Source organism: Ursus americanus, unplaced genomic scaffold (genome assembly GCF_024610735.1).
Source record: "Ursus americanus isolate L20-20 unplaced genomic scaffold, mUrsAme1.1.p SCAF_159, whole genome shotgun sequence".
Taxonomy (NCBI): Eukaryota; Metazoa; Chordata; class Mammalia; order Carnivora; family Ursidae; genus Ursus; species Ursus americanus.
In genome coordinates, this window is record NW_028273741.1 from 32,866 (window position 1) to 60,348 (window position 27,483).

Sequence of the window (27,483 nt, forward strand, 5' to 3'; positions counted from 1 at the left end):
ACATTGGTGATTTTACATTATTGGGATTTAGTGTCTTTTAACAAACAGACTAAAATATACCCGAAACCAAGTGGATCACCTGTTTTGAACACCTGGGAGATTATATTCTCTCTTCTCCCCTACCCTCTTTTTTTTTCTTTTTTGGTTTCTGACCTCTTTAGATTTGTCTAGTGTGGATTTTGCTTGGGTCGTGGTTAATATTTTTGATTTTGCTCTCCTGTTCATCCATTCTTCTGTGAGCAAAATAACTAGAAGGAGGAATTCACAACAAAAGAAAGAACCAGAGGCAATACTCTCGGCCACAGATCTAATTGATATGGATATAAGTAAAATATCAGAGCTGGAATTCCGGATAACTATTATAAAGTTATTAGCTGGGCTTGAAAAAAGCATAAAAGAGAGTAGAGAATATTCGTGCAGAAATAAAATCTAATCGGGCTGAAATTTAAAATGCTTTAACTGAGATGCAGTCTAAATGGGATGCTCTAACACCTAGGGTAAGTGAGGCAGAAGAGAGAGTAAGTGACATAGAAGACAAGTTGATGGAAAGGAAGGAAGCCGAGGGAAAGAGAGAAAAACAATTAATGGACCATGAAGGGGGGCTTCAAGAAATCAGCAATACCATAATGCAAAACAATAGAATTACTGGGGTCCCCGAGAACAAAGAAAGAGAGAGAGGGGAGACAGAAGGTATATTTGAGCAAATCATAGCTGAGCATTTCCCTATCCCAGGATGGATACAGGCATACAAGTCCAAGATATAGAGAGGACCCCCCTCAAAATCAATAAAAAGAGATCAACACTCCAACATACAAGAGCGAAGCTTGCGGATTTCAGACATAAAGAGAAAATCCTGAAAGCATCTCGAGACAAGAGGTTCCTAACCTAAAGGGGTAGCAACAGTAGGCTGGCAGCAGACCTATCCACAGAGCCCTGGGAAGCCAGAAAGGGCTGGCATGATATATTCAGGGTACTAAATGAGAAAAACATACAGCCAAGAATACTTTATCCAGCAAGGCTGTCATTCAGAATGGAAGGAGGAATAAAGGGCTTCCTGGACAAACAGAAACTGAAAGAACACATGACCACTAAACCAGCCTTGCAAGAAATATTAAAAGGGATCCTCTAAGCGAAGACTGAGCCCAAAAGTAATGTAAACCAGAAAGAAACAGAAACGATCTACAGAAACTGGGACTCTACAGGTACTACAAAGGCACTAAATTCATATCTCTCAATAGTTACTCTGAATGTAAATGGGCTAAATGCTCCAATCAAAAGACACAGGGTATCAGATTGGATAAAAAAGCAAGACCCATTCATATGCTATCTACAAGAGACTCCGACACCTCCAGATTGAAAGTGAGGAGGGTACAGATCCATTTATGATGCTAATGGACTTCAAAAGAAAGCTGGGGTAGCAATCCTCACATCAGACAAATTAGATTTTAAACCAAAGACTATAGTAAGGCAGGAAGAGGGATGTTATATCATACTTACAGGGTCCACCCAATAAGAAGATCTAACAATTATAAATATTTATGCTCCTAACATGGGAGCAGCCAATTATATAAGTCAATTGAAAACCAAATTAAAGAAACACATTGATGATAATACAATAATCATAGGGGACTTCAACACCCCACTCACAGCAATGGACAGATCATCTAAGCAGATGATCAACAAGGAAACAAGGGCTCTGAATGACACGCTGTACCAGATGGACTTCATGGATATATACAGAGCATTCCATCCTAAAGCAAAAGAACACACATTCTTCTCCAGTGCACATGGAACATTCTCGAAAACAGATCACACTGGGTCACAAATCAGGTCCCAACCAATACCAAAAGACTGGGATTATTCCCTGCATATTTTCAGACCACAATGCTTTGAAACTGGAACTCAAGCACAAGAGGAAATTTAGAAGGAACACCAACACTCAGAAGCTAAAGAGCATCCTACTAAAGAATGAATGGGTCAACCAGGAAATTAAAGAAGAATTTTAAAAAATTCCAGGCAACTGGGTGACTCAGTCGTTAACTGTCTGCCTTCGGCTCAGGGCATGATTCCAGGGTCCTGGGATCAAGCCCCACATTGGGCTCCCTGCTTCTCTGAGAGCCTGCTTCTTCCTCTCCCACTCCCCCTGCGTGTGTTCCCTCTCTCGCTGGCTGTCTCTCTCTCTGTCAAATAAATAAATAAAATCTTAAAAAAAAAAAAAGAATTAAAAAAATTCTTACCGAATGCAAATGAAAACGCAGCTACTCAAAACCTTTGAGATACAGCAAAAGCAGTCCTAAGAGGAAAGTACATAGCAATACAAGCCTTTCTCAAAAAAAAAAATTAGAAAAGTATCAAATACACAAGCTAACCTTACACCTAAAGAAGCTAGAGAAAGGACAGCAAATAAAGCCTAGACCAAGCAGGAGAATGGAAATTATAAAAAGCAGAGCAGAAATCAATGAAATCGAAACCAGAAGAACAGTAGAACAGATCAATGAACCTAGAGCTGGTTCTTTGAAATTATTAATAAGACTGATGAACCTCTAGCCAGACTTATCCAAAAGAAAGGGGAAAGGACCCAAAATAATAATATCATGAATGAAAGAGGACAGATCACAACCAACACCAAGGAAATACAAACAATCTTAAGAACATATTATGAGCAGCTATATGACAACAAATGAGGCAATCTGGAAGAAACGGATGCGTTCCTGGAAACTTACAAACTACCAAAACTAAATCAGGAAGAAACAGAAAATCTGAACAGACCCATAACCAGCAAGGCAATAGAAGCAGTGATCGAAATCTCCCAACACACAAGAGTCCAGGGCCAGATGGTTTCCCAAGGGAATTCTACCAAACATTTAAAGAAAAACTCATACCTATTCTTCTGAGGCTGTTTCAAAAAATAGAAATGGAAGGGAAACTTCCAAACTTGTTCTACAAGGCCAGCATTACCTTGATCCCAAAACCAGACAAAGACCCCATGGGTTTAAAAATTCTCACCAACATACTATCCCGTAGGATACAACAGTACGTTAAAAGAAGGATTCACCATGACCAAGTGGGATTTATTCCTGTGCTGCAAGGGTGGCTCAACATTCGCAAATCAAATCAACATGATACATCACATTAATAAAAGAAAGGACAAGATGCATACAGTCCTCTCAATTGATGCAGAAAAAGCATTGGACGAAATGCATCATCCTTTCTTGATTAAAATTCTCCACAGTGTTGGGGTAGAGGGAACATACCTCAGTAACATAAAAGACATCTACGAAAAGCCCACAGCGAGTATCACTCTCCATGGGGAAAAACTGAGAGCTTTTCCCCTAAGGTCAGGAACACGACAGGGATGCCCACTCTCACCACAGTTGTTCAAATAGAAGTCCTAGCCTCAGCAATCAGACAACAAAAAGAAATAAAAGGCCTCCAAATGGGCAAAGAAGTCAAACAATCACTCTTTGCAGATGACACAATACTTTATGTGGAAAACCCAAACGACTCCACCCCAAAATAGCTAGGACTCATACAAGAATTCAGCAACACGGCAGGATATAAAATCACCGCACAGAAATCAGTTGCATTTCTATACACTGACAATGAGACAGAAGAAAGAGAAATGAAGGAATCGATCCCATTTACAATTGCACCAAAACCCATAAGATACCTAAGAATATACCTAACCAGAGAGGTCAAGGATCTGTACTCCAAAATCTACAGAACACTTATGAAAGAAATTGAGGAAGACACAAAGAAACGGAAAAATGTTCTATGCTCATGGATTGGAAGAATATTGTTAAAATGTCTATGCTACACAGAGTAATCTATACATTCAATGCAATCCCTATGAAAAAACCATCAACTTTTTCACAAAGCTGTAACAAATAATCCTAAGATTTGTATGGAACCAGAAAAGACCCCAAAGAGCCAAAGGAATGTTGAAAAAGAAAACCAAAGCTGGGGGCATCACAATGTCAGACTTCAAGCTCCATTACAAAGCTGTAATCATCAAGACAGCATGGTACTGGCACAAAAACAGACACATGGATCAATGGAACAGAACAGAGAACCCAGACATGGACCCTCAACTCTATGGTCAACTGATCCTCGACAAAGCAGGAAAGAAATCCAATGGAAAAAGGAGAGCCTCTTCAATAAATGGTGCTGGGAAAATTGGACAGCTACATGAAAAAGAATGAAACTTGACCACTCTCTCACACCATACACAAAGATAAACTCAAAATGGATGAAAGACCTTAATGTGAGACAGGAATCCCACAAAATCCTAGAGAACATAGGCAGCAAGCTCTTCCACCTCAGCCGCAGCAACTTCTTGCTAGACACATCTCCAAAGGCAAGGCAAGCAAAAGCAAAAATGAACTATTGGGACTTCATCAAGATAAAAAGCTTCCACACAGCAAAGGAATCAGTCAACAAAACTAAAAGGCAACCCACAGAACGGGAAAAGATATTTGCAAATGTCTTATCAGATAAAGGGCTAGTATCCAAGATCTATAAAGAACTTATCAAACTCAAAACTCAAAAAATAATCCAGAAACGGGCAGAAGACATGTACAGATATTTCTCCAAAGAAGACACACAAATGACCAACAGACACATGAAAACCTGCTCCATATCATTTGGCATCAGGGAAATACAAATCAAAACCACAATGAGATAAAACTTCATACCAGTAAGAATGGCTAAAATTCACAAGACAGGAAACAAATGTTGGCAAGGATGAGGATAAAGGTGAACACTTTTACACTGTTGGTGGGAAGGCAAACTGGTGCAGCCACTCTGGAAAACAGTATGGAGGTTCCTCAAGAAGTTAAAGATAGAGCTACCTTGGGATGCCTGGGTGGCTCAGTCAGTTGAGCATCTGCCTTTGGCTCGGGTCACGATCCCAGACTCCTGGGATCACGTCCCGCGTCGGGCTCCTTGCTCAGCGGGGAGCCACCTTCTCCCTCTGCCTCCCATTCCCCCTGCTTGTGCTCTCTCTCTCTGACAAACAAATAAAATCTTAAAAAAAAAAAAAGAGCTACCCTACAACCCAGCAATTGTACTACTAGGTATTTACCCCAAAGATACAAATGTAGTGACCCGAAGGGGCACGTGCACCCCAATGTTCACATCAGCAATGTCCACAACAGCCAAACTGTGGAAAGAGCCAAGATGGCCATCGATAGATGAATGGAAAAAGATGTGGTATTACCATCTATACCACATCTATACCATGTGGAATATTACCCAGCCAACAGAAAGGATGAAAATTTACCATTTACATCCACGTGGATAGAACTGGAGGGTATTATGCTGAGCGAAGTACACTAACCAGTCAGTAAGACAAAGTCAATTATCATATGGTTTCACTCATATGTGGAATATAAGAAACAGGCCAGAGGACCTAGGGGAAGGGAGGGAAAACAGACTGGGAAGACATCAGAGATGGAGAAAAACCATAGGAGACTCTTAACTCTAGCAAAGAAACTGAGGGTTGCTGGAGGGGAGGTGGGTGTGGGGGTGACGTAATTCGGTGATGGGCATAAAGGAGGGCACGTGATATGATGAGCACTGGGTGTTACACAAAACTGACAAACTACTGAACACTACATCTGAATCTATGGATGTACTGTAAGTTGGCTAATTGAATTTACATTTTAAAAAAAGTAATAAATAAACCAAATGGAGTTGGTTTTCTGTTATTTACACCCTGAAACATCCTAAATGATATCCTGAGCGCATCAGCTCATTTCCACTTGCTTGAGGAGTAAGCTGAAAGGGGTAGGGTGTGTGTGTGGGTGTGTGTGTGTATGATGTCACCCAGCTGGGTTCTGAGCTCCCAGAAGCAGATAGATATTCTATTTTCTCTTTATATCCACTGACAAGGCTTACTGCTCTCTTGACTACAGTCGGTGCAAATCCTGTACCAACATGTCCCCCCCAGTCTCCCACGTCCATGTTCCCACATCCACAGACACCCATAAGGAAGCACATACCTTCGGCTACTCAAGGCAGCAACTCAACACAGAAACACACAAAGTACGCACTAAGGGACACAATTACCTGCAAGCCCAGATTGTCAAGGAAAGCTGACCTATAGAGTTTTACAAGGGTGAACAGGCTCAGTTGTCTAAAATGGTGCTTTTCAAACAATGAATTGTGACCCATCCATGTCATAAAATCAATGTAATAGTTTGCAAATCACCGTCTTAGAAAATACAGTCAAATAAGTAAACTAGAAAAAATCAGTATGGACTACATACTGTAAGAGTTAAAGACTGTTTCAGGAAGCTTTGGTCGAAGTATGTGTTCTGGGTATAAGTGTCATGAAAAATCTGTTCTCCAAACAAACAAAACAAAACAAACTCTTCAAGAAAGAAAGCAAACTGATGGTTGCCAGAAGTAAAGGGGGGGGCGAAATTGGTGAAGGGGATTAAGAGTTACAATATTCCACTTATATAAATAACTCACAAAGATGAAAAGTACAATGTCTGGAATATGGTCAAATAAAATTGTAACAATGCCCTACTGTGTGACATATAGTGACTATACTTAATCGTGGTGAGCGCTGAGTAATGTATACAGACTTGTCAAATCACTATGCTGCACACCTGAAACTGATATAACATTGTATAGATCGATTACTTCAATAATTAAAACAGAGACAATTGCTCTCTGTTGGTGGTTTGAGGAGCACTGTCCTCAAAGGCATCATCTAGTGCCATCTAGTGGTAAAAGCCACATCTGCAGTTGAAGCAAGAACCACAGACCAGTGATGAGAACAGTCCTCAAACATGGATGTCTGGTTGGAAGGAACATTCCAAATGACTGGCCAACCCTGACATCCGGTGCCAGAACCCTTCAACAACACCAAGCCACTCCCTGAGCACGCCCCACAAAGAAGGCACTCGCTCCACCACTCAGCAGCTCTACCTGCTGAAAAGCTGACCAAGCTGCCTTCCTCTAGGAGCTCCTCCCTGTACTTCCTACTGCCCTCTCCTGGATGACAAGGAGCAGCTGCTGCATTAGCCCTCAGTTTAACACTATGGATCCAGTTCAAGCAATACCTGTTGAGTATCTGCTAAGTGCCAGGCATTGGGGATACCGTGGGGAGCCCGGGAAGAGCAGACACAGAGAGACATAACAGCTTATGCCAGATGTAGGACAACTGCATGGGGGATGGAAGGACCTGCACTAGAGAAGGTAAAAGGGAGGCCTCCCTGAAAAGGGAAGGCCACGTGGAGCCCCACAGAATTCGGAGAGAGCTGTGCAAAAGGCATTCCAGACAGGACACACAACAGATAGAAATGCTCTGGGGCAGGAAGCGCCTTGGAATGTTCCAGTAGCAGAAGGCAGGCAGGGAGGCTGAAGAACAGCAGAGAAACAGGAGAAACATCAGAGATTTCTGGGGTGCATGGGTGTGTATGTGTATGTGTGTGTTTTAACTTCTCTTTGTTTTAAAATGTTTCTACACTAACCATATGCGTATTTCATTCTAAGACACCATCAATTGTAAGACAGAAAAAAGAAGAAACACTGCCAGTTAGTCAGTGTTTTTCTTATTGCTTAGAATTCTAATTTTGTGTTTATGAAAAAGCCCTTTTAGACTTATTTGAACAGAATGAAAGGAAAAAGATGAGTGACATGGGTTGGTTAGGTCTTCCCTTTCAGGATATCTGGGAGTTTCCACCCAGCATTGACCTTCGTGCAGCCAAGCACACTGGCGAGGCTGCGCTTCTGAAGAGATCGCCATCATCGGCTCTGAGATTTCTTTCCAAGCTCCTGACCCTCCAGGTGTAGGCTGTGTTACTGAGTCTTTCTTGGTCTGATCAGAAGGTATCGATGGATGGTTCTCGAACAGCAATTAGAATTTGTGCCCCTTCTTCAAATGGCCCCTAGATGGTATGTGGACTGAAGCAGCCAGGGGCTGTGAGTGCAGCGGTCCAACCACTCCACCAGGAAGACTGAGCACGTCCATGTGCACACATAATGACAACTCTAACACGATGCTCCAGTGACTGCAGGACACACCAGGAAGAAATCAGGGGCGCCTGGGTGGCACAGTCTGTTGGGCAGCCGACCCCTGGTTGTGGCTCAAATTGTGATCTCAGACTCTTGAGATTGAGGCCCATATCTGGCTCTGCAATGGGCGTGGAGCCTGCTTGGGATCTTTCTCTCTCCCCTGCCCTCCCCACCACTGCTCACATGTGTTCTCTCTCTCTCTCTCTCTCTCTCTCTCTCTCTCTCTCAAAAAGTTAAATAAATAAATAGATATTGAAATAAAATGCCAAGAATGAAAAATCTCAGATTTAGAAAGACCTTTTAACAGTGTTCATTCAATCCACGATTGCCCTGAAATTTTCATGACACTCACCATGCACCTGCTCCATTTAATATTCCTTTATTTTACATTTTTTAAATATTTTATTTATTTATTTGAGAGACTGAGAACAAGCAAGAACGACAGCACAAGCAGGGGGAGTGGCAGAGGGAGAGGAAAAGGGAGAAGCGTGCGGGGAACCCGACATGCAGCTCAATCCCAGGACCCCGAGATCATGACCCAAGCCAAAGGCAGATGCTCAACCCACTGTGCCACACAGGGGCCCCTCAACAGTCCTTTAGATCAACTCACTTTTTTTAGCACCCAGGTGTGACATGCTACCTAATATTTTCTTCTAACACACCCTGTAATCAATACCTTTGAAAATGTAACACATCTACCTGGGTGCCACCTAAAGTCATCTCACATTCCGTCCGTGGGAAACGTGGATCTGGTCCAGCCACCTGTTCATTCAAAAAGCACTGACTGACTTTGCCCTATTGGCAGGAGTGTCACCTGCAACAGTGGGAACTTGCCAGGAGAGGTGTGACATGCCCGCCAGCGGGCAGTTCTTCGTCTGAGGGAATGGGAAGGCGCCCTCCCCGCTCTCCCAGCCAGTGAGGGTCGAGGCTGGGGCTGCTTCATTTCACTTCTAATCAACAGTGCTGAGTGCTGACTCCAGTGCCAGGCATTACTCCGCATGCTGGACAAACAGGAACACGTACAACCCTCGGAAGCAGCCTGTGTGGAAGGCACCGCTTTACAGACAGAGGTCAAGGCTGTTTCCTCAAGCTGTGCAACCTTGCAGGAAACTTCATTCTATTGCTTTTCAAACCTACTTACCCACTTGGACTGCCATCCCTCCCCCAACACTTCAGTTGCGCAAACGGTGTCTGTGTGGATGTGTGTGTGTATTTATACGCAGGGTACGTACATATATACGTACCTACAATGTATATTTATGCAATTGCAAAAATCAATCCGATACTCTTAGCATCGGTTTTCAAGTTTGGAATGTTAACTGCAGGCTGCATACTGGCCTGTAAGATATTGCTCTACCTCTCATTTTTATCGTTGTTCTTTTGCATGGACTAGTCTCAGTTTTTGGTTTCTATTTCTTGTTGGTTTCGTTCTTGGTTATAAATGGAAGGCAGGAAGCAAAGTCTTAAGGGCAATAAACTTTGTACCTACACAGACTTTGAGTCTGTTTTCCTTCTTGTGAGCGCCGTTGCTTTCCTCAGCGGATCCGCAAGGCCTAAAGTGTTAATCACCTAAGGAAAATACAAAACAAAAGCAAAGAGTTTTGTCAGAGTTTATCACTGACTCAATCTCTTCATAATTAATTGGCCTGTTTAAAACATCCGGTGGAAAAAAGACAGTCTCTTCAACAAATGGTGCTGGGAAAATTGGACAGCTACATGCAAAAGAATGAAACTTGACCACTCTCTCACACCATACACAAAGATAAACTCCAAATGGATGAAAGACCTCGATGTGAGACAGGAATCCATCAAAATCCTAGAGGAGAACATAGGCAGCAACCTCTACGACATCGGCCAAAGCAACCTTTTTCATGACACACCTCGGAAGACAAGAGAAACAAAAGATAAAATGAACTTGTGGGGCTTCATCAAGATAAAAAGCTTCTGCACAGCCAAGGAAACAGTCAAAAAACTAAGAGGCAGCCCACGGAATGGGAGAATATATTTGCAAATGACGCTACAGATAAAAGACTGGTATCCAAGATCTACAAAGAACTTCTCAAACTCAATACGCGAGAAACAAATAAACAAATCACAAAATGGGCAGAAGATATGAACAGACACTTTTCCAATGATGACATACAAATGGCCAACAGACACATGAAAAAATGATCAAAATCATTAGCCATCAGGGAAATTCAAATCAAAACCACACTAAGATACCACCTTATGCCAGTTAGAATAGCAAAAATTGACAAGGCAAGAAACAACAATTGCTGGAGAGGATGTGGAGAAAGGGGATCCCTCCTACATTGTTGGTGGGAATGCAAGTTGGTACAGCCACTCTGGAAAACAGTGTGGAGGTCCCTTAGAAAGTTAAAAATTGAGCTACCCTATGACCCAGCCATTGCACTACTGGGTATTTACCACAAAGATACAGAAGTAGTGAAGAGAAGGGCCATATGCACCCCAATGTTCACAGCAACAGTGTCCACAAGAGCTAAATCATGGAAGGAAACGAGATGTCCTTCAACAGATGACTGGATTAAGAAGTTGTGGTCCATATATACAATGGAATATTACTCAGCTATCAGAAAGAACGAGTTCTCAACATTTGCTGCAACATGGACGGCACTGGAGGAGATAATGCTAAGTGAAATAAGTCAAGCAGAGAAAGACAATTATCATGATTTCTCTCATCTATGGAATAGAAGAACTAGGAAGATCGGTAGGGGAAGAAAGGGATAAAAAAAGAGGGGTAATCAGAAGGGGGAATGAAGCATGAGAGACTATGGACTATGAGAAACAAACTGAGGGCTTCAGAGGGGAAGGGGTGGGGGAATGGGATAGACTGGTGATGGGTAGTAAGGAGGGCACGTATAGCATGGTGCACTGGGTGTTATACGCAACTAATGAATCATCGAACTTTACATCAGAAACCAGGGATGTACTGTATGGTGACTAACATAACATAATAAAAAAAATTAAGAAAAAAACGAAAACGGGCGCCTGGATGGCTCAGTCAATTGAGTGTCCGACTCTTGATTTCAGCTCAGGTCATGATCTCAGTGTTCAGGCTCCAAGCTCAGTGCAGACTCTGCTTGTCCCTCTCCCTCTCTCCTTCCCGCCCACTCTGTCTTTCTGTCTCTGTGTCTCTCTCAAATAAATAAATAAATAAAATATTGAAAAGAAAAAACAACGCTGTGCCTCAATTAACTAAGACTCATAGGCTAACGTTTCCTCCCAATGGAAGCTACTGGGATTGCCTTCTGGCTTCATCTAACAGCCAATTACTTCACAAGGATTAACAGGATATAAAATCTACTCTCTCTGTTGTAAGGAGTCCCTGAATAGTGGGCAAGACGTTAATGGAAAATGAACCAACATTCACAAGAGGGTGAAATAAGGAGAAGTCAATCAGAAAGTTCCGCGGTACAATGTCTCATACCTGACTTAAACAAACAAACAATAAAAAAAACCAGTTAATACAGAATAGAATAATAGGATGCCATGGACCTGAATAATGCTAACATACTTTTGGAAAAAATAAAACACTTAAGAACATGTATTCTGAATATTTTCTCCCAGCCTGTCTTGCCTGCTCATGTTCTTAGTGTATCTATTTTTCCTTTGTAATTAGTGCTTTTTATGTTCTGTATACAAAACATTTGCCTACCCCAAGGTCATCAAGATACTCTCCCATGTTTTCATACAAAAGTTTTATGGTTCTAGCTTTTCTCTTTTTCAAGATTTATTTGATAGAGAGAGTGTGCACAGGGGAAGGGCCAAAAGTAAAGAATCTCAAGCAGACTCCTCACTGAGCGTGGAGGCTGACACAGGGCTTGATTCGACACGGGGCTTGATCTCATGACCCTGAGATCATGACCTGAGCCAAAATCAAGAGTTGGACTCAAGTGACTGAGCCACCCAGGCGCCCCCTGGTTCAGCTTTTATATTTAGGTTTAGGATCCATTCCAAATTAATGTGTGTGTGTCAGAACGAGGTACGGGTCAAGCTCCATTTTCTTTCCACCTGAATATCCAGTTCAAACAGAATAATTCATTAAAAAGACTTCCTTTCCCTCACTGAACTGACTTGACACTCTGGGCAAAAATCAATCAACAGTACTTGTGTTTGGTCTATTTTTGGACTCTCTATTCTGTTCATTGATCTATCTTTATGCCGAAGACTTTGATTACTGTGGCTTTGCTATAAGTCTTAAAATTCAGCAGGAATAAGCATTCTTCAACTGTGTTCTTTTGAAGACTATTTTGGCTATTCCAGACCCTTTGCCTTTCCATATACATTTTAGAATCAATCTGGTCATTTCTTCTAAAAAAGATGGCTACAAGTCTGACTGGGATTGCATTGTTTGCATGAATCAAGTGGTGGAGAACAGAAATCCTGATGACAGCAAATCTTCCGATGCATAAACAAAGCATATCTCCCATTTATTTCAGTCTTCTTGAATTCTTCCCAACAATGTTTTATTTTTTCTGTGTAAAGGTGTTTCATGTCTTTCTTGAGACTTATTCCTAGCCAGTTTGGTTTTCTGCTGTTGTTTTTGTTTTCTACGTAGGTTCCACACCCAGCATGGAGACCAATGCAGGCCTTGAACTCACAACTCTGAGTTCAAGACCTGAGCTGAGATCAAAAGTCAGATGATTCATCGACTGAGCCACCCAGTCACCCCAAAAACTTTACTTTTTTTTTTTAAAGATTTTATTTATTTATTCGACAGAGACAGAGACAGCTAGCGAGAGAGGGAACACAAGCAGGGGGAGTGGGAGAGGAAGAAGCAGGCTCATAGCGGAGGAGCCTGATGTGGGGCTCGATCTCAGATGCCGGGATCACGCCCCGAGCCGAAGGCAGACGCTTAACCGCTGTGCCACCCAGGCACCCCCACTTTACATTTTTTGATGCTACTGTAAATATTTTAAATTTTCATTTTCTTATACATGTATATTTACAATACATCTACGTGACAAAGAATTCCTATTCAGAATATATCATAAATTCCAATAAGTCAAAACCAAAAACAACAGGAACAGCAAAAATGGGCAAAAGACTTGAACTGACAGTTCACAAAAGATGTACGAATGCCCAATAAACACACAAAAAGGTGCCTAAGATCATTTGTCACCAGGGAAATGTAATGTGAAACCATAATGAGATGCTATCTCACCCTCACTGACAGCACAGAATGTCAACGAGGATGCTGAGCAACTGGGGTGTTACTATATTGCTGGTGGGAAGTGTAAACTGATAAACCACTTTGGAAATTAGTCTAGCAGTTCAATATATCCCCACCCTGTGACTAAGCAATCCCAGGAAGCAATTTTGAGAGAAATCTAAGACTTCTATAAGAATGTTTATTATAGCCTATTCATAATGACCAAATTATTGGAAACAACAAAATGTCTAATCATCAGTTGAACAGATGAACAAATTGTGGTATAGGCACACTACATACAAAGGAACAAACTATTTTACACTGACAAAGACTCTCTCCTTGACCAAACTCTAGCCAGATTCCTCTGAACCCCCTTCTCGACAAGGCCTCAACCTTGGCTTATCATATGCAGACTGGGCCAAACACTAACATAGTTTCTAACAGCTCAAGACCCCAGCCCTAGGACAACGCCAGTCCCCCTTAGTCCATGACTGAGAAAACTCAAGGCATCTACTGTTTGCTCAGCCAACACTGAAAAGTCTGGCTCCTGTCTCCCAGTGAGTAAATGCAGGTGGTTTCACATGGAACAACGCCTTTCTCACTTTTTGTAATCTTTTACTTCTCTGACTTTATTCATACCTGGCCTTACTCCCTCATTCTCTCTTTAAAATGCCCTCTGTACAAACTGAGTTTGAGTTGAATTCATGCTGGACTCTTTTCCTGATTGCAGGAGTTATTGCTGATTAAAATCTGTCCTCACCACTTAAACTAGGATCTGGCTTTATCTTTGATAAGTGAACACAACATGGATAAATCTCAAAGAACACACTGAGTGGAAGAAGACAAAAGAATACATACCATTCGATTCCATTTACACGACCTACAAGATAAGGCAAATCTAATCTACCACAGATTCTGAAATCAGAAAATGACCAGTGGAGGTAAGGAGCCTAACTAGAAAGAGATACAAAGGAAACTTCTGGAGTTTCATATACAGTTCATATTTGGTTTTGGTGGTGGGGCACAGATATACAGTTGACACTTGAACAACACAGGGGTTAAGGGTGCTGACACCTGTGCAGTCAAAAATTTTCATTTAACTTTCAACTCCCCAAAAACTTCACTACTAATTGCCTACTGTTGACCAGAAGCCTTACTGATAACATAAACAGTCCATTCACATATATTTTGTATGTTAGATGTATTATATATTGTATTCCTTCAACAAACTACATTAAAGAAAATATTGTGAAAATCATAAAGAAAATATGTTTACAGTACTGTACTATATTTATCAAAAAATCTGCATATAAGTGGACCCATGCAATTCAAACCCATGTTGTTCAAGAGTCAACTGTATACATTTCTTAAAATGCTCATCAAACTGAATAATAAGACCTGAGCATTTCATTTTACAAATTATCTCCTTTTCTCCCCTGCCCTCCCACCTCCATTTGCTTTCTTCCCTTTCACCTCTGTCTCTTAAGAATACTTGAGGTAATTTTTTTTTTTCTTTTCCCTCTTTTTTTTTAATAGGCTACACACCCAGCATGGAGACCAACGTGGGGCTTGAACTCAAACCCTGAGATTAAGCCATTCAATCCGACTGAACCACCCAGGCACCCCGACCTAGGGAAATTATAAAGGAAAAAAAAAAAAAAAAGAGCCAAGAGAGATGTAGCTGACCCTCCAAATTCCCCTTTCAATATCCACCTACCCCTTCTTCCTTACTAAGAGGACCCCAATTTTGTTCAAGGTATCAATCTGCCCTGTGAGAAATTCTCCCCTCTCACATGTTCCTGCACCTAGAGGTAGGGCCACATGCTTAGTTCTGGCCAATGACATGTATGTTGAAGTCTACACCACAGGCTTCCTGAAAAGCTATTGCTTTCACAGACTTACACACATACCTTTGGTCAGTGTCCCTTTCTTTTCTTCCTTCCTGCAGTATAGCTGCTCAAATGAACTAAGAAAAGGGTGTTATTCCCTAGTACAAACCTCTTCTTATTCTGAGAAGCAAGCTGTGGGAGCTCTCAATCAATTCACAACTAAGTAACTTTGCAAGTCAAAATGTTCATGCATCAAAATGAAAAAAACAAATTCCAACTGGAAGTGAAGAAGACAGACACATGGCTGTGTTAAAATATATATAACAATTTAGTATCTAAGTGATGTTTCAAATCCATGGGGGATATAGACCATCACTAGATGTTGTAGGGACCAAAACTGCTACCTTATAACATACAGAATAATAAAAATAGATGAATGGTCTAAGCAGTAGGAGCCCAAACCATAAAAGTGCTAAAAGAAAATGTAGTGATTGAAAATGGTCTTTTAAAGCATTATCCAAAGCCACAAGCCATAAAGTTAGACTGTGAGATTTGGCACCATAAAGATTCAGAATGAAATGTATCATGAAATGTATGGTACAAGCTAAACTGAAAGGCAACAGTTTGAGAGAAAATACTGCAACAAATACAGAGGCAAAGGACTACTATCCTACATATAAAAAGTTCTTACAAATCAATAATAAAAATATAAATACCCAAACAAAAAGACAACAACTCAGTAGGAAAATGATAAGGAGAGAAGGCTCATGTGAAAAAAGTATCACTGACAGTGACCAACTAAAAATGCTCAGTCTTACTACTGATTATAAAAATATAAATTTAAGGGGCACTTGGGTGGCTCAATCGGTTAAGCATCTGACTCTTGATTTTGACTCAGGTCATGATCTCGGGATTGTGGGATCCAGCCCCAGTCAGGTTCTGTGCTCAGTGTGGAATCTGCTTGAGATTGTCTCTCTCCCTCTCCCTCTGGCCCTCCCCTGTGTTCACTCGTGAACAAGTAACTCTTTAAAATATATATTTGTATATGTATAAATATATATTTATATATATAAATTTAAACACATATACAAAATAAATATGTATATATAATAAATATATATTTAGATTTAAATATAAAACATAAACATATATATATATATATATATATAGATAAATTTAAAACAGGCATTATCTTCCCCCCCACCCCCGCATGTTGACAAAAAATTTAAGAGACTGAGAAATACTCTGTGATTAGCATCTTATTTACCATAGGTCAAAACAGAAACTGACATAATCACTCTTGAGGATCATTTTGCAGAAGCTCTTACCCTGAAATCCATCTCACTGGAAAACTCAAACACACATGCAAAAATATGTTCATCACAGCCCGATCTTAATAGCAAAATCATAGCCACCCAAATGACAAACAGAAGAATCATCACGTAAAGTACAACCGCACTGTGGAATACAATTCAGCCATTAAAAAACACAAAAAACACTGTATGCACAGTATATTCAAATTAGGCTGAGTGGGAGAAATGTATTTACTTTTGTCATTTAAAAAGTTAATCCTTAAGGAAGGCCAGGTTGCTCAGTCAGGAGAGCATGTGACTCTTGACAGGATTGTGATTTCCAGGGGCGCCTGGGTGGCTCAGTCCTTAAGCGTCTGCCTTCGGCTCAGGGCCTGATCCCTCCCTTGTGGGATCGAGCCCCACATCAGGCTCTTCCTCTGGAAGCCTGCTTCTTCCTCTCCCACTCCCCCTGCTTGTGTTCCCTCTCTCGCTGGCTATCTGTCAAATAAATAAATAAAATCTTTAAAAAAAAATTGTGATTTCCAGCCCCATGCTGTGTGTAGAGATTACTTAAACATTAAATCTTATGGGGCGCCTGGGTGGCGCAGTCGTTGAAGCGTCTGCCTTCGGCTCAGGGCCTGATCCCGGCGTTCCGGGATCAAGTCCCACATCGGGCTCCTCTACTGGGAGCCTGCTTCTTCCTCTCCCACTCCCCCTGCCTGTATTCCCTCTCTCGCTGGCTGTCTCTATCTCTGCCAAATAAATAAATAAAATCTTTAAATAAAAAAAAAACAAAAACAAAAACATTAAATCTTAAAAAAAAACTTAACCATTAAAAGAAAAAAAATTAGTATTCTAGATCTCAGACCACTGTTTTTCACAAATATTTGCCAAAATTTAATCTGTTCCTTATGGGAAAAATGGGGTGAGGGGACAAAAAACCCAGAAAATCCATGATTTATTTGACTTTCCTGATGAGCACGTTTGGCTGCCAATTTGTCCTCACCAGAATATTTTCATTCTAAACTGACATGTCTTCTCTGGGGAGGGAAAGCACCAATCCCCACCATCAGAATATTTCAGATCAAAAGTTCAGCCCTGCTCTCTGGGCAGAGCCAGGAAGATGCCATCAGTGAGCTGGAAAGGCCTAGCTAAGCCTTCCAGAAAATGCTACCTCTCCCAAGAGGTGATCCTCTGACCCACTTGCACCTCAAGAGTGACTTTTTTTGATGCAGTTGAAATCAGGTTAACTTCTGGAATTCTCACAATAGAATCTCAGTCTTCCAGCCCCTGGCCTGGTTTCTAAAACACACAGACCACTCAAAACCAGGGAAACAGAACATGGCAATTTTGAGTCCTCATCAGGAAATAGAACCTTGAGCATCTACATTCAGTTCCTCGTCACTCTGCTGGCTGAGGAATACTTCCTAGGGGTCTACAAGGCACGTGGCCCTGAGACACACACGGTCCCTCTTGGCACCATGATTCTCACGGGGGAGACAAACATTAAACAAGATGTCTCCATTGCGATGGGGCTGACTGCCACGAAGAAGATACATAGAGAACAGATAATGGGCTGGACCTTGTCTGCAGGTGTCAGGGGCCGCCGGAGGGAGCCGCATCCAACATGAGCCAGAAGGCTGGGGACCTTCTTTCACTCATCGGCCTCACCCACATCCAATCTGTCAGCACATCCCATCAGCTTTTTCTTCAACATGTACCCAGAACCTGGTCTGTGTTCATCACTTCCACCCCTACCATCCTGATCCAAGCCGGCAGCATCATGTCTTGGAATATTCCAGTAGCCTACTAATTGATCTCCCTGCTTCCACCCTCACTGTTCTCAACAGAGAAGCTGAAGTGATCCCATAAAACCCAAGTCAGGTCACCTCACTCTTCACTTCAAAATCCCCCAGTGGCCACCACCCCAGGTCCCTAAGACCCCATCTGCTATCTCCTCCTTCTCCCTCACTCTGGCCTCGTCATTCCTGGAACAAGTCAGGCCAGCTCTCTCCACGGAGGCCTTCCTACTCCCCCTTCTCTGCCTGGGACACTGTTCCCACAGACATGCACAGGGCTCACTCCCTCACCTCCTGCAAGGCTTTCCCCAACGCTGTCCTCAGGGTGCTTCTCCGGCCATCCCAGCTCAGATGATAAACCCTTCCAGCCCTCCTACAGCATCCAGCACCCCTGACACGCCGGACTGCTTGCCTCTGTGTTCCCTGGCGCTTCTGTCTCTGGAAGAAAGGCTCGCTAACAGCTCCACCATGGTCTGTCTGGGTCACATCTGGAACCACATGAGAACCGAGCCTCCGGCAACTGAGTAGGCATTCAATAAAGAATGTGGAGTGACTGCATTCATCTAAGGGAAGATGAGAGCTCATGAGGCAAGGGGGGTGGGGGTAAAAGCATCTTGGGCAGCGGGAGCAGCCAAGCCGCCCCAAGGCCGGCGGGCACACTGGAAGGACTGACCAGATCGTGTAGGGCAGGGAAGGCGAGGGGGAAGCAAGACTGGAGAAGGAGGACGGAGCAGCCTTGCAGACACAGAAGGAACATCTGGGTCTATCTCAAACAGCAACAAGAAGCCAGGAAACTAGGCAGTGACATGATCGAACGGGCCTTCCACAAACCTCTGGCTTCAGGGGGAGACAGGGATTTGGGGGAGGCAGGAGCACCTGGAAGCTCAGCGAGCAGACTGGCAGCATGGCTCAGACCACAAACGACTGTAACTGGGACTGAGAGGGAAAAAGCAGAGGTGGAGAAAAGGACGTAGATTCCAGAAATATTTTTTTTAAAGATTTTATTTTACTTTATTTATTTGACAGAGAGACAGACAGCCAGTGAAGAGAGGGAACACAAGCAGGGGAGTGGGAGAGGAAGAAGAAGGCTCCCAGCAGAGCAGGGAGCCCGATGTGGGGCTCGATCCCAGGACTCTGGGATCACACCCTGAGCCGAAGGCAGACGCTTAACGACTGCGCCACCCAGGCGCCCCAAAATTCCAGAAATATTTTAGCAGATAAAGTCACAGGTCTGGGTGAATGATCGCATAAGGGGGTGAGGAAGTAAAAGCAGAGTTCCAAGATGACTCCTCCCTTTTGCACATGGGAGCTGGAGGACACAGTGGCCCCATTCACGGAGTTGGGGAGTAGCAGTGGCAATGAGGAAAATACAGGAAGGGGATCTCAAGCACACTTTTGGAAAGAATGGGTTTGAGATAATTATGAGACATCGGAATGCAGATTTCCAGTTGGCAGCGGGAGACCCAGGGTTCCGTGAGAAGATCATGAAAAGCAAAGTGAGTCATGCCACACAGTGCAGATTCTCACCTTGCGGCTCATGGGGAATCAAAAGGTTTCCAGGAACACGTAACAGAAGATCTGGGATTCCAAAAGAATCACCCTGGCCAGAGCAGGAGCACGTGGATGGGACAGGGAGCTGGACGTGAAGGACTTGTTGCAACAGAGCAGGTAGGAGAAGGGCCCTGAGCCAGAAAAGGAAAGGGGAACAGACTTTCCCTTGACTTTCCCTTGGTCACCAATGCATCTCCCACAAGGCTGCCGGGGATCCGTCTAAAGCAAACGCAGAGCATGTCAGCTCCCCCACTTGAAACCCTTCTACCTCCCGCATTTCGTTATCTGACAACTTCTCCAGAATTCTTGTTGCTACTCACTCCTCGACCCAGTGTCTTGTGCCCCTGACACAGCCCTGTGCTTCAATGTCCAGGCTAGTTTCTTCTACCTGGAAAACACCTATTTGCCTTTTGAAGACTTCCCTCCTCTACTGTGAAGGAAGGAAAAGCAGCGGTGACATCGAGGAGGTCGCCTGGCACCTTGAGCCAGGCTGCACTGCTGGTAGAAGCGGGCCTGGGGCTCACAGGGAGGCCATGTGGTTCTCCTGTTGGACACAAACCATCTCGCAGAATAGCAGCACAACGTGACATAGCCAAGGTGATGAAGGGAGACAAAAAAGGACCACTTCCTCTTGTCCAAACAGACAAAAACCAGGTTGTCGTGCCAGGTGGAAAATACCAATCATTCCTCTCTCCCAGCTGATACCAGCAAGTGCCTTCCTTCTGAACGACACCAGTTGTCACACTACTCATACCTCCTTCTAGAAAAGACTGATGGAGCTACCCAATCCCAGAACTGTCTCACCTCCAGTCGGCACGCAGTCTAGAGCACACCTTTGTGTGCTTCTTTGAAGCACACCTGCTTCTTTGAACACTCCCCAAAACATCCACCCAAAGTCCAAATCCTGTAAGTTCTTTCTAACACCCTCTTTCTTATTCACCAGCCCCACAGTTCCCCATGATGTGGGTTTTGCCTCAGGATGAGTAACGAACCCACTGTGTTTAAGGACAGGTGTGCTTCCAGTGGCTTTTCTGGAGGATGCTGACCACTGTCACAGTAGGAAAGGATGGTTCCCTTTTTTAGAGGGACTCCTAGGTGTCCTGGGAGGCCAACTGGCTTTCTTAACGTTATTTTTTAAGGGTTTTATGACTGTAACCTAGGGCGGCAGGCACCAGCCTGACCCACAGCTAGGACATAACTAGGACTCCATAACTGCAACCAAATAATATTCAGAACAGAGGGAAATCAAGAGGTGCCTAGGTGGCCCAGTCGGTTCAGTGTCCAACTTCTGATTTCGGCTCAGGTCATCATATGAAAGTCCTGAGATTGAGCCCCAAGTTGGGTTCCACACTCAGTGGGGATTCTGCTCAAGATCTTCCCCCCCCTTCCATCCTCTTCTGCCCCCGCCCATGCACGCTCTCTCTCTAAAATAAATGAATAAAATCTGTAAAATAAATAAATAGTGGAGGGAAATGAGAAGTAGTAATAATAATTTAAGGAAGGCTTCACTCTGTGCCGGATCCTGTACTAACTGCCTTGGACCTATTTCTCATTTCATCCTTACATCCCAAAGGTGGGTTACCATTCTAATCCCCATTCCAAAGAATGGACTGAGGCAGAAAGTGATTTCCCCAGGTAATGCAAGGAATCCCTACGTTATTAATAACATGACTTTCTGACAAGGCTTAAGGGTTTAACACACTACAGTGAAGATGCAGATCACAAAACTTGAAGGACAGAGCCCTGGAAAATGTCCTCAAACATTAATTTATGTAATCTCCCAATCATGTTGCATGTTGTTCCGATGAAGGAAAGCCCAGTGCAAAAAAAAAAAAACCTTGAAGGATTGCATCCCGATGGCACACATGCCTGGTCTTTAGAGCCTGAGACCTATCCCAGAAGATTCTGACTCAGTGAGTCTAGAGGAGGACCTAAGCATTTGTGTTTTCTTTAAAAAGCCCCACAGGCTCTGCTGATCTGCCCTCTGGGCTGGGTACAACTGCCTAGAATCTCTGCAATTCCAAACCCAAACCTCCCTTACAATGTTGACATGTCTGCAGACACAGGGGGGCACTGGAATCTAAGAGAAGAACAGAGAAATTATCAAAACTATCCCATGGAGAGTCAAGAAAAGGCAAGCTCTAGTTATACTACTTCTCTGTCCTTATTCTGTGTCTGAATTACTCTACGGTCAATTTACTTTTTTTTAAGTAAGCAACTTTGCAAAAACAGTTACCAACAAATATTAAATAATCAATAGTACCAATAAATTTTAAATAAACCTAATCGTAACATCGTACTGAAAAGTATTCTCTCTCTCTGATCACATCGATGGCACTTCAGATTCTCTTAGCAAATAACAGTCAATATGAGAAAAATTATTTCTAATTCAACAGTGTGACACACGTGGTCAACAGCACCTGAATGCTGGAGAAGAAATGAAGTTGGGTGGAAGCCATTAGCCTTCACAAATTTCACCACACACTGCCTCCAAGTCTTCAATACTTAGAGATGTATTCATCTATTTCTTGAATCAACCACCACTAACACCTACTACATGCCAGACATGGCTCTAAGTGTTTTATTAATGTTAACTATCATTTAATCTTCACAGTCATGTGTGAAGAGGGATTATCATCATCCCCATTTCTCAAATCAGGAAACTGAGATGCAGAGTGGTTTAGTAACACAGCTCATAAGTGGCAGAGCTAGGATCAGCTTGGCTCTGGACTCCATGTTTCAATCACTACGCTTAGTGTCCAAGAACCTACAAAAAGTGCAAGTCTTAACCCCAAACATTGGCTTTCCCCAACCTACAGTCCCTACATGGCCCCAGCTTCAAGGACATTCTCTCAATTCCTTTAACAGTTCACACTCCTCTCCTATTCTAAGGGAACACTCCCCCCCCCACATCCCTGTTTATTCTTAGCCTTCTGTTCTCAGCTTATATGATATTGCCTAAATTACAACCTCTAATGCACACTGTATTTCTCAGCACTCAAAGCAAAGCGGTAATTATGTATATCATGGGTAATTATTTGCTTCCTGTCTTTTCCAGCCAGGTGGTAACTACATCATGCACCATGCCAGTCCTATTTATCATGTGTTCCCAGTCACTGAATACCCACCACCCACCCAAAAGAAAGGGTCAACCACAAAGTACACTCTCAACAATTTCTGTTGAGTGAACCAATGAATGAAGTACACTCCAGCCTCGTGCTTTCCGACTTGTCACACTTATCTGTGCTCACAACGCTGCCCCACAAGACCCCTAAGAATGTAGACTCTTGCGGCAAACATGCAAGAGCTCTGAAAAGTACTGGCTCTGCACACCAATATTACGTGCTCCTAGGCAGACCATGTCCCCCCTACACACACACGCACACACACACACCCCTTGACTGGCCCGACCTCAGGTGCAGTGGGGATCCTGACAACCCCCAATGGAAAGTAACCTATTCAAGAGGGAGAACCTGAACTCCTCCTCCCCCATCAACACCACACTTATTTGCTTCTCCTCGGTCTTGCAGACAGACTTTAGCCCCAAGAAGGCCAAGCCCCCGTCTACCTGGTTCAGCGCCGGAGTCCCACTCACGCCATCCCCAGGCCCGGCGCACAGCACAGGTGAGGTAATTATCACCTCCACGAATGAAGCCCCGCTCTGGGCACTTCACACGTGTGAAACCCGGGGCGCACGACTTGACGGCTACCTTCTAGTGCACAAGCGAGTTCCTGAGACACAGGCCCGCCTCCCCCCACACAAACCCCAGTCCCCCGGGGACGCCCCCGGGGACCCCGCGCCCCGCAGGCACCTCTGCACATAGAAGCATCTTTGCAAGTGCCGCGCACACCGTCGTCGTCGTCTTGTGTCTGTCGAGGAGGAAGAACAGGAGGTGAAAGAGGGCGTCCTCAGGCTACTGGCCATGTCCGTGGAGGTTCCGGGATGCTGCGCCCACCGGGAACACGGAAGAGCGTTCCGCAGGCGCCAGGGGAACCAGCCAGCCTCGGAGAAGGTAGGAGGGGTTGGTTCCACCGGGCTCAGCTGAGGCGGCTTAGGGACGCCGCATACGTCGGCTGCCCTGACAACCTTCCCGCTCATTGGCGACTCTGCCCAGACGCTGATTGGACAATTTCTCCGCCCCCTCAGGAAGGGTTCATTGGATTAAAAAAATATAGCCCCGCCCACTAAGTGCAGAATCGCTCTGGGGGCGGGACGTAAAGGGAAACGGACGTAAAGAGGCACCGCAATGCATTCCGGGAATTGTAGTCATGGATGCACGGGGAGAGCACCAGAACATTTTCTGTCATTCACAGGAGGGGGAAGAGCTGCAAGATCCTCAGCATTGGGGCGAGGCGCAGAGAATCCAGCCTGAGGAAACAAGTGTTAGTGTTACATTGAGTCGGGGCTCAGTCTCAACCACTGAACAAATGTTCATGGAGCGCTGACTCTGCGCCAAGAGTTGTGCTAAGTAAGGGCTTTGCGCACATAATCGCCTTTCAAATGTGGAGGAAGGAATGTGCGGAAAACTGCTACAATAGGAAACTATGTCGTAGTGAAAGCGAACTAGAGCTGCCAGTTACAAGCATCAATGGCTGAAGTTAAGAAACAATATTCAGTGAAAGAAGGGAATAGAACATTTTTTAAAAGTTCAAACCAAGCAAAACGAATGTTTAGAGTAAATGCACATAAATGATAAAATACTATACAGAAGAAGAAAGGAATGAGGGGAGGGGAAACAATCACCACATCTGTGACATTTAGGGAATGGGGAGGGTAGAACACTGGAGGAGAAGGATTATATAGGCCCTTCAATCATTTCTCACGTTCGGGTGGTTCACATGTGTTTCATGCATATTTAAGACGTTCCTTATATATATATTTTGTACTGGACTTCTTAGAAAACATTTCCTAGAAAAATAAAGAAGTGCATTTGTATGTTCCATTTCTCTGTCAGGAGCACTGAATGGAGCTACTCAAACTTTAAGAACTCACACACACACACACACACTAACAATAAAATGTCAGGGTACATATCTTAGGGCAAGATCAGATATCAAAAGCTTACTTAGTATTTAATGGAGGGAGAAGAACTCATTGATACCCAAAGTAGAAATGACAGTGGAGAAGGCTGAGCTTAGGGAGGCTTGCCAGGGGGAGTGGTGAGATCAAATACACCACTTTCGTTGAGTGGTCCTCTGCCAAGAGGGTAATGCAAACCACTGAATGAGCACAGTCTCCTACCTTGGCAGTGGACACATTCCATGGGTGTGAGTAAGTAGTAAGTGTGAAGGGCAAGTAGTATAAAGTGTCAATCCCATAGGTGTGGATGGTGAGGCTGAGAGTAATTGGAAGAAGGTGGAGGCAGATATATTGATGTGCCTCTTGTCGTTTTCTAAGCAAAGGACACCTCTGTTCTGCAGAAAAAAAATCTGATTCAGAGGACACTGGTCCGTTTTTCACTGAGGGCCACGCCAAAGGCTTCCTGCAGGCAGGCCCAACTCCTTTAGAAGTTGCTGATGAAGGAGCTAGACCTTTATGACACGGGAGTGGAGTTTGTTACTGGCTAGTTCAGGCGTCTCACTCAGGCTGTGCGATGCCTCCAAAGAGGAGACTATACTGGGGTAGTCCTCAACTACGTCATGAGACAATGTCAGAGAACGTTCACTGCCAGCTCATCTGCATCCTCTGACAAAGTCAAGGAAAGAGAATCTGAAATGTAAAACCCCTGTGGACATTCATATTGGAGCAAAAAGCAGGCATTAACCATGAAACTTCTCCGCAAGAGGCTAAAGTAGGCATTTGGTGTTCTGTCTATCCAGCATTCTTTCTTCTACAACAGCCTGAGTTAATGATGAAGAACTAAACCCTCCTTTCAATCCGTGTGGATTAGATGAGGCTCCTCGCCTGAAACATGGTGAAACTTACCAAGGCCTGGCCGGTCACACACACAAACACCCTCACCATACTTTAGAGCTGGGGAGGGTGGTGGTGGGTTTGTCCAATCAGAATGAATGCCAGGGTCGAACGGGAGGGAGTAGCTAGGCTAGAAGAGCTCTCTTTTTTGCTGGACTGGAAGGATGTACTTACAGAGTTACTGAGAACCATCTTGCCACCTCATATAGGCTGACAATGATGCTAATGGGAAGGCTAATGGAGTCTGGAGCACTGGATGCTCAGTTAGGGGTGACCCCGGTTTGCAGTGTGGGAGCTGATGGGACAATCCCAGGAGCCTGTGGAATTGATGGATCAGGAGGATCTCGACTCAGAATGATGAAAGAAACTGACACCCAGCGCTTGGAGCTTGCATCCTGAGCTGGGCACAAACGATCCCTCCTTTCCCAACAGCACCTGGTAGGACCTCAAACTACCATCTTCCTTCCCTGCTGGTGCTCTTTTCTCAGTCTGGGGCCTATGAGCTCATCACAGCTTTAAATGCCTACAGTCCGTTGAAAGGCTATCTTTCCTCAGTTGAATTGCTTTAGCACCTTTTTCAAAATCAGTTGGATGTATTTGTGGGGACGATTTCTGGGCTCTTTGTTCTGTTCTATTGATCTGTGTGTGTGCCCTGCAGATGACACACTGTCTTCCTAATTATAAGTATCTAATAAGTTTTGAAACTTGGTACACTGTATGTTCCCATTTTATGATTCTTTTATTAAATTGCTTTTGAAACTACTCTAATTCCTTTGTCTTTCCACATTACATTTTTGAATAATCTTATCTATCACGACAAAAAAGGAAAAAAAAAGAAAACCTTACTGGATTTTACAGCAATTGCATTAAATCTCTCTATAAATCTGGAGAGAGGGGCGCCTGGGTGGCACAGCGGTTAAGCGTCTGCCTTCGGCTCAGGGCGTGATCCCGGCGTTCTGGGATCGAGCCCCACATCAGGCTCCTCCGCTACGAGCCTGCTTCTTCCTCTCCAACTCCCCCTGCTTGTGTTCCCTCTCTCGCCGGCTGTCTCTATCTCTGTCAAATAAATAAATAAAATCTTAAAAAAAAAATCTGGAGAGAGTTAACATCTTTACTATGCTTAATCTTACAATTCATGAGTATTGTGTATCTCTCCATGTATTTGTATCTTTGATTTCCTTTATCAGTGCTAAATACCTTTCAGCATGTGACTCCTGGACATGCCTTGTTAGATTTATCCCCAAGTATAGTTTTATTACTAATTGTGAGTGTGTTTGATTGTGGTGCCCACATGTTCATATCTAGTATATAGCAGTACAACTTACTGTATGTGTTTATTCTGTGTACTGTTTCACCGTGAAACTCTGTTATTAGTTCTAAGAAGAATTCGTTTTTCATACCCTCTTGTGGCATAAGCCTGAAATTAAGATTCCATACTAAGGGCTGTCTTGATGCCTGGGAAAATCAAGGAGGGGCTCAAATGGCCAAATGCAAAGTAAGGTCTCCTAAACAAAAACCCTTCTCACCACAGGGACCAGACATGGTGCCTGTTGATTTTTGAGGAGCAGCATTCAGTTCCCTAGAAGCCCACTAAGTTCTTCAAGCAAGCCACTCATATACCCTCCCATCGGAACCAGGACTTGCAGCCCCCCTCCACCTTTAGGACAAAGTCTTGCCTTCCAAGCCCCTGCTTATTCTCTGTGTTCCCAAGAGCAATCCCTGTGCAGCCCTGCACAGTGTGGGGGATCCTACCCCTGCACTGTGAGCATATGTGACTAGTGAACTGCTGTCAATCACAGCTGTCGGGTGTCAGGTGATCCCCACAGGTTTGCAACAGGAAGCTCTCTCTCACCAGGGAACTGAGGAGAAGGTGAATAAAACAGGTGGCATCACAAAC

The 27,483-nt window shown here is 43.7% G+C and overlaps 1 long non-coding RNA gene across 1 annotated transcript in view; it reads right to left on the bottom strand.

Moving 5' to 3' along the window:
• Nucleotides 1-23,849, bottom strand: part of LOC148106680 (uncharacterized) — a 28,649-nt gene extending 4,800 nt beyond the window's left edge. Inside the window, exon 1 of the long non-coding RNA XR_015723624.1 lies at nt 23,485-23,849. This is a non-coding gene — a long non-coding RNA (uncharacterized LOC148106680). The remainder of the gene's footprint in view (nt 1-23,484) is intronic.
• Between the last annotated feature and the right edge of the window lie 3,634 nt (nt 23,850-27,483).